Below are 8,062 nucleotides of genomic sequence, written 5' to 3'. Positions count from 1 at the left end.
ATTCTGACTCATCATCATTATCATTGTACCAAGGCCTCGGTAGTCATCCTAGTTCGAATACTCATCATCCTCTTGAGAATCAGAGTCATCTCCTTCATTCTCTTCTTCACTAGTTTCCCCCTTTCTTGATTCTTCATCTGATTCATCCTCTTCTGTGTCACTTCCTATGTGGATTAGGGAGGTGTACTCTTTAATTTGTTCCCCTATAGCCAATGAGGTTACTGCTCTGAGAAGATCATCTATAATCCCTTCAATCACCTCTGGATTGTCCTTTGAAGATATAGTGGGCTGAATTAGGGAAGTGGGATCACCATCCTAGTTTTCTCCTAATGCATTCACTGACCTATTGATGAAGCCAAATTTGGGGAGTTTGAAAGTGCAAGTACATCCTTCCAATCGTACTAGTCCGTCCATCATTCTTTTGGGTTATATACCAAACCTTGAGAACGGGATTGGCGTGAGCGTGATGAGGGATACTTAGCGAGATGGTATGAAGATGAGGTAATGTGAGAGGTAGAATATAAAGATTGGGGGTGATAGGATGAGGAAATTCCTTCTCCTTAATGGTGGGGTGAAGGCTGATTATATGGCAGAGGTTGGTAATATGGTGAAGGTGGGAGATATGGTGGAGGTTGGTAATATGGTAAGATGGATTCTTCTATTGATGAGGAAGGATGAACAGTGGGAGTCCGATCTTTTGATTCTTCTTCTGATGATTCTCTTCTTTTGGGAGTCCTTATGGCTTTAGCCCTTTGATTCATAATTTTCCTATAAGCGTTGGCATTCATGTGATTCTTCTGAGCTCTGGGCGCAATTAGTTGAGTGGGAACAATCTCTGTGGCTTCTTCATCTAGATTGTTCACATGATCGGGGAGTGGATTGGTGTTGATATTAGGAAGTTGCTTCACCTTAACTTCAATATTCCCCTTGTCTACAAAGTCTTGAATTGCATGTAGGAGACCTATGCATCTTTCAGTGTTGTGCCCCTTCTGAGTGTGGTAAGCACAATATTCATGGTCTTTGTACAAGGTTGGAGGAGGGTTGCTGGTCACTCTTGGAGCCACTATCCCTAGCAATCCTTATTTCTTTAACTTCTCATATACTGCTATCACGGGCAATCTCAAATCAGAAACCTGCCTTCTTGGATGAGGGACCTTCTGGGAGGGTGCATCTGCGTATATCACAAATGGTTGTGAAGACCAGTGATAGAAGAAACTGACTATTGGACCTACTACCACATTGGTCTCGGGACTCTTTCCCCGTCTAACTCTAGTGATTTTGCTTGCATCTTGGGATGATCCTTAATACTGAGCCTCTTTCATAATTCTATTTTCCACATGTGTATCGGTGGCTATCACGGCATCAAAGGTCTATAAATGTAAGTAGTAGAAGACCCCATAATAAGGTTTTGACAAGTTCTCAATTGACATCTCCACCTGCTCTGCTTCCAAAGGCTAGTCTGCCATTTTGGTGGCCTTATCCCTAAACCTCATCAAGAAGGAGATGAATCCTTCTCTAGGCTGCTATCTCAAAGTTTCAAGCTCTCGACGTTTCATATCTACCTCGGTATTTTATGAGTATTGCTTGGTAAAGGCTTTCACCACTGTTGTCCAATTCTGAGTATGGGATGACTCCAACTGGGTGAGCCACCTTATGTTGGTCCTGATAGGGTTAACATAAAGGCTTGCCCCATCTAGTTGTCTGCAAGTTGCCATGACTTGGCGATGCTAAGAAAGACCTTGAGATAAGTCTTGGGATCTCCTGACCCATCAAACCTGTCGGTCTACCAGTTGAATTTCTCGAGAATCCTTGCCCTGGAAAAGAAACTTATTTCAACTAAATCCATTGTTTATCTTTCCAAAACTTTCCCTACTCAGAGCATAAATTCCAATTTTTCTAATAGCTCCCTAAATTTTCTTTCTCTCTCCTTTTCTAGTGGTTCCATTCGGACGTGCACTACAAATTCCTCTTCCTCATCTTTAATCACTACCCTAGGAGGAGGGACCCTGGAATAGGCCCCTCGTTGACCATTTGGACAGGTAGGTGAGACTCCTCTCTGACCAGTTGGCCTAACTTGTTTTGGTTCTCCTAAGTCAACTCAGGAAGAGTTTTCGTGATGACTCGTAGTCCACTCTAATCCAACTCTCTAGTAGCTTGTGTTGGTTCAACCCTGGGAGAGTTCTGAAGTGCATGCAATATCTGTGCTATTCCTCTCTTGGCTTCAGCATTTCTATATGCAAGGTCTCCATGGGACGGACCCATGCTTATTGAGGTAATTCAGAATTATGTGGGTTCATACTAACTGGGCTATGATCACCTAGTAGTAGACAATCTCGAAGAGACAATGGAGGTGACACTAGACTTAGGCAAGTCAACCGATTACCCTGACGTGTCCAAATAGACAATAAAGAGTACTTGAGGTGTGGAATTGTGCCTGAACCAAAAGTGGCTTATTTTAGGATTCTTGAATTTCCAACTCCTTATTCACACACTCACTAGATTAACAACCAATAATCCATCTAAAGTTAATCCACTTAATGATAGGGAATGGATAGGGGTTGATGCCCCTAGTCCACTCAATGTCATAAGCGAGAGATTTATAAAAATAGCTTATCGAGAATATTCCCATAAGACATTCTATATAATAAAGTCATGCTTTCCTTGCTCTCTTTTCCACTAGGTGTCCTTTCTCCTGATCTTCTTGGGACTTCTTTGGACTTTACGTGACTTTGATGGGATTGCCCATGAGTCACGTAATTAGGAGGGACACCTTTTATTCGAAACCTACTTAGGAAAGCAATTCTTTATGACGAGAGTATAATGTAGGAAAATTCTTTTTCAAGACTGCAAACAAATTCTACAGATCAGCTTATGGCGTTCCTAGTATTCTCCATCTATTTTCTACATGATGCGAGCATGCGGTTGATGCAATAGGACTGACAAGGCTTCCTTGACAAGATCAAGCGGGTGACTTCCTTGCCCATCACTCGTGACTACAAACAAGGTTAAACAACTAGCCACGGGGTGGTGGAATCGTGAGTGATTGTGTGCAAAAATGTAATGCGGGAATATCATTATTTGATCTTAGAATGTCATAAAGTGCGTGGACCTCCCCGAGGGTGCTGGCACAATTATGAACATCCTTACCGTTTAATAATACCCCACACTCTTGTACAAGAAGCGGATACCATTTGCTCTCAGAGTGCTCTCCATGACATACATTGATCACCCTGAGGGTGCGGGCATGACAGGGAGTCCCTCATCAAATGATTTCACTTTGAGCACGATGCATGATGTGGTTAGCAAATACAATTACAAACATGGGGTTATCCAAACATGTTTTCAAACAAATGTGGTGGAAAATGTTCTTGTATTTAGTGGTAGAATCTAGTGTTGGAAGCTTGACAATTGTCAGTGGAGTCGCTACTGTGAGGGTTGCGGCCGGAAGATGCGTATGCGTTCCTCTTATGTGGGGAGGGAAAAGGCTTGCATTGATTCCATCCTCTCTCCTCTCTTTCTCTTTCATGAGGGAGTGGTGTGTCATGTGTACTTACCCTTTGGGACCCGCACCACTGTATCGCAGCTTGACGATATGTGGAGGCCTATTTCACAAGAGTGTAAAATTTGTTATTTGAGACGGGAGTTTGATGATGGTCCAATATGGGGATCGGGATTATACAAATGAGGGTTTGGAGTTGCCACCTAGGGTTATAAGCCTAGGACCTGGGGGTGGGCCTAATTCTTGAAAAAAGGGCCCAAAATTTGGTCTAGTCCAAAGATTTAGGGTAAGTGTCAGGTTACAGTATTAAGAAGGTGTTAGGCACCTGCTCGCATGGGTGGGGTTTGGGCACTCAAGGCAAGGCATGGGTGCTTGGATGGGTGGGGTTTGGGCACTCAAGGAAAGGCATGGGTGCTCGCATGGGCATGGTTTGGGCACTCAAGGCAAGGCATGGGTGTTCGCATTGGTAGGGTTTGGGCACTTAAAGTGCAATTTCTGGGAATGATTGCGAGAGATTTGATGGTCTGATTTTGACATACCATATATCGTTGAAATCGTAATTCTGAGTACTATACATCTGTGCAATCTCTTTGACCAAATTCTTTCATATATGAAATGTCACAATTATACCCTTCTTTTCTCTCGCATGGGTTTTCTGGGACTGACGAAAGCATCAAGGTAGTCGTTGACTCTATTGTAAAATCTATTGTTGATTCTTCTGTTTATGATTATGTGTCTGTTTCCCCTCTTAAGGAAAGTCCAGAGTCCACGTATGTCGATTTTGATACTCATTTTATGAATGAAATTTCTGATTCTGAGTACGACTTGCATCCTTTTTCTTATGATGATCTTAATAAATATCATGATCTAATAAAACAATGCAAACAAAAGAAAGCCCAACCCATCCGTGAGGATATTCAGGTTTTTAATTTGGGAACCGACCAATGCCCTCCAGAGGTAAAAATTAGTACTACCATGGATGATGACGAAGTAGAGTAAATGATCAGTCTTCTGAAGGAGTTCACTGAAGCCTTTGCCTAGTCTTATGACGGTATGCCTAGGATAGACCCCAATATTGTGCAACATCGTTTGCCAACCTAACCCAGGGCAAAACCTGTTAAGCAAAAAGTCAAAAGAATGCATCTAAAATGGAGTGAAAGATCAGAGAAGAAGTCATGAAACAGTGGAATGCAGGGTTTCTATAAGTGGTAGAGTACCCCCCAATAGCTGGCCAACATAGTATCGGTGCCAAATAAAGATGGCAGGGTATGAATGTGCGTAGATTTTTGAGATCTTAACAAAGTGAGTCCAAAATATGATTTCTCACTACCTCACATTGATGTGTTGGTCGACAACACAGCAGGGCATGCTTTGCTGTCATTCATGGATGGATTCTCGGGATACAATCAAGTGAGCATACATCCAGAGGATCGTGAAAAGACCACCTTCACCACTCTATAGGGAACTTATTGCTACAAGGTGATGCCCTTTGGACTGAAGAACGCTGGGGTAACTTATCAAAGAGCACCTACAGCCATACTACTGAAATGATGAATAAGGATGTGGAAGTCTATGTGGATGACATGATAGTGAAATCAAGGGATCAATAGGGGTATATTCCTGAACTAAGGCGGTTCTTTGAAAGAATCCAAAAGTATTAGCTGAAGTTGAATCCTTAGAAGTGTGTATTCAGGGCAACAACAGAAAATTTGTTAGGGTTCTTGGTGAGTGAAAGGGGCATCGAAGTCGACCTTATCAAAATCAAGGCAATTCAGGAGATGCCTACACCTCAGAATGAGAAGAAAATACGGGGATTCGTGGGTCATATTCAATATATCAGTAGGTTCATAGCTCAACTAACTATGATTTGTGAGCCAATCTTCAAGTTGCTAAAGAAGGATCAGCCCGTAGAATAGAATGACCAATGCCTACAAGCTTTTGATAAGATAAAGGATATCTTATGAACCCACCAGTATTGACACCACCAATGGAAGGAGAACCACTGTAGTTATACTTATCAGTGGGAGAATATTCCATTGGATCATTGCTAGCAAAAGAGAAAATAGAGAAGGGGGAAGAGCATGCCATATACTACCTCAACAAGAAGTTCTTGGAATATAAGACACAGTACACATCCTTGGAAAAAAGTTGTGCTGCACTGATTTGGGCAACAAAAAGGCTACGACACTATAGGATATCTTATCCAGTATATTTGATCTCAAGGATGGATCCAATTAAATACCGCTTTAAGAAACCAGCTCTAATAGGAATGATGGCTCAATGGCTACTATTGCTTTTAGAGTTTGAAATCACCTATGTTGCTCAAAAGTCTATCAAGGGGCAAGCTATAGCCGATCATTTGGCTACCCACCCCATAGAAGATGGAAGAGCCTTAGATGATGCCTTTTCGGATGAAGATATCATAGCAATAGAAGAAGAAGACACAACTAATGAATGTCAGTTATTCTTTGATGGAGCAGCTAACCAAAAGGGGTGTGGCGTAGGAATATTGCTTGTTACCTCAGACGACCTTTACTTGCCTTCATCATTTTTCCTTGATTTTCCCCCGCACCAAAAATATCACTAAATATGAAGCTTTTGCATTGGGACTAAAAAATTGGGGTAAAAAGGATCAAGGTGTATGGTGATTCATCTATTGTCATCTATTAGATGCATGAAAAGTGGAAGACCAGAGATGAGAAATTGAAACCGTATCAAGAACATCTAGAAGAGGTGATTGGACACTTTGAGAAAATCTCATTTGAATACTTCAAAAGAGATAACAATTGGTTTTCCAATGCCCTTGTAACCTTGGCATCCATAGTAGAATGCAACCTTATAGCCAAAATTTGACCATTCTTAGTGGAACAAATAAACAAACCCATTTACCAGAATATGGTGAACTCTCTCACCATAGATGGTCGGTCTTGGTTTGCTTACATAGCAGACTTCAGCAGGGAAAGGAAGTATCCGGTTGAAGCCACAGATAGAGAAAATAAACTTCTAAGGAGATATGCCACCCATTTTGTTCTTCAAGGGGACTTGTTGTACAAGAGATCCTATGATGGAATACAATTGCTGTGTGCAGATGAAGAGTAAGCTACAACAGTCATGGAGAAAATTCATCAAGGCATTTGTGTACCCCATATGAATGCCAAGATGCTAGCTAAGAAGATTCTCAAGCTGGCATACTATTGGAACACATTGGAAGCAGATTATGTTAGCTTTGTCAAGAGATTCCACAAATGTCAGATATTTGCTGATATTGTACACATCCCACTAACAAAATTGCACTCATTCAATTCTTCTTGGCCATTATCTACTTGGGGCATTGACATCCAATGGTTATGAGTTCATATTGGTAACCATTGATTATCTCACCAAGTAGGTAGAAGCTCAATCATATGCAGTCCTCACATCTTTTAAGGTGGCAAAATTTATCTAAGAAAACATCATTTACCGATATGGAGTGCCACAAGAGCTGATATTAGATCAAGGATCCCATTTCTGGGGCAAAATTGACAAGATCTGCAAAAAGTTTGCTATCAAAAGGCACCGCTCTAACATTTACATGCCACAGAACAATGGGATAGTAGAAGCAGCTAAAAAGAACATCAAGATCACCCTACAAAATATGGTTGAAACACAAAAGGATTGGGCAGATAAGTTGCCACTTGCTTTATGGGCATGTCGGACTTCTGTATGATCCTTGACAGGGGCAACTCCTTTTTCCCTAGTGTATGGGGTTGAGGCGGTCCTACCTATGGAAATTCTAGTACCATCCCTAAGGGTGCTTCTGGATCAACATGGAACAACTCAAGAGATATTATATCTAAAAGGGTGAATAGCTCGAACAACGCTTGACCTAATTCCTCTCAAGGGATACTTAGGTAACTTGATATGTGAAAGTGCGGTTTCAACAATTTCAAGGTAATAATTGGTTCCTAGATTAATAATCAAGGTATCTAAAAGTTCATCATAGCTTGTGTCCCCTAAGAATCACCATTTGGTATACAAGGCCATTAGGTATCTGTCATCCACCTATGGTCCTCCAAATTCTTATCCAGAATTCCATCCTCTAAAAGTCACCAGCCAACACTAGTAAATCAAGGCCAGTTCATTCCCCACCCTTGATTAGTCAAAAAAAAAAAAAAAAGAGAGAGAAAAAAAGATACTTTGATGCAGCAGTGGTAAAGGTTTGGTTGTGTCAATAGCTAATGAGTAATGTTTTGAAAAATAACATTTCCTCTTTGTTTGTGATGCTTACAGAAAAGGTTATGGACTCTTTGGATGAGATATTAAGAAAATGGACCTTAGACATAAACATTATGGAATCAAGACTATTAGAACCTATGAGTATGTCAAAGCTCAATCGGATCAGGTATGTAGAACTACATCACAGTCTTCCCCGACAAGTGCCTCAACATTGGGATACTGACCTTCACGTATTTTGGTTTGAGTTAGTTGAGATTTACCCAATCCTCGAAGAACTCTGAGTTTGTATGTGATGAGGCAAAATATGTCCAGACCCTCAATGCTATCGAAGCACTTATGCAGACCTGA

The sequence above is a fragment of the Macadamia integrifolia genome, chromosome 6 (assembly GCF_013358625.1).
Source record: "Macadamia integrifolia cultivar HAES 741 chromosome 6, SCU_Mint_v3, whole genome shotgun sequence".
NCBI lineage: Eukaryota > Viridiplantae > Streptophyta > Magnoliopsida > Proteales > Proteaceae > Macadamia > Macadamia integrifolia.
This window is presented reverse-complemented; position numbering follows the sequence as displayed.